Source organism: Myotis davidii, unplaced genomic scaffold, assembly GCF_000327345.1.
Source record: "Myotis davidii unplaced genomic scaffold, ASM32734v1 scaffold653, whole genome shotgun sequence".
In the NCBI taxonomy this organism is placed as follows: Eukaryota; Metazoa; Chordata; class Mammalia; order Chiroptera; family Vespertilionidae; genus Myotis; species Myotis davidii.
The window spans coordinates 792,077-792,903 of record NW_006285129.1 but is presented as its reverse complement, the minus strand read 5'-3'; positions in this window follow the sequence as shown (position 1 = coordinate 792,903).

Below are 827 nucleotides of genomic sequence, written 5' to 3'. Positions count from 1 at the left end.
AGGGAAAGGGGGTTGGGGTGTTGGGGAGGTGGGAGGGGAGGTCTCCTCCGAGGCGCACTGGGCTCGGGCGGAGCCGAGCTGGGTCCGGGGAGGTCTAAACCCGGGGCTGAGGTGGCCACGGAAGACCGTGACAGCGCCCGAAAGATGCCCCGAGGGGCCCCAGGCCCGGTGCAGCGCTGGGAGGAGCAGCAGAGGGTGTCGGGGTCGAGTTGGGCGGTCGGCAGAAATGGAGTCTGTGTGGCTGAAATGACAGCACGGAGGGGGTTTAGGGCCGGCTTCTGTCTCATCTGACGCCCCACCAGGCCTTCCCCGGGGCAGATGCCTGAAAAGGGAGGTCTACCCCGACTGCCCTCGAGCCCTCGGGAGCTCTCCTGGCCTGGAGGCCCGCGGGGGAGCAGCTGCAGCCCCGGGCTGATTGCCCCTCCATGCCCTCCATGCGCTCTCTCTCCAGCTGCTGCCTGTGAAGGCTTGTCGGGCAGCGGGTTGGAGGCCTTGGGGCTGCAGGCAGCGGGACCGGGAAAACCGGTTTGGGGCTAGAACAGGACCGGGGAACTACCTCTGCACATCCTTCCTCCCGGAACCTTCTCCCATCCCGTCTCCCGCTCACCCCCCAAAGCTCCGCAGCTGCTCAGCCCTGAGCCCCGGTGTGAACGTGGTGTCCCCCCAGCTCCAGTTCGCCCTTCCTATTTGGGACTTAGGCCCGGTTCTCGGAACCACCCGACTGTCAGGATGTGGACCTCTGTGCTCTAACCCTGACCCCTCCTGCTGTTTCCCCTTCACTGGGCTTGGTACCTCTTTTAAAAAAGGAGAGTGGCAGCCAATCACTT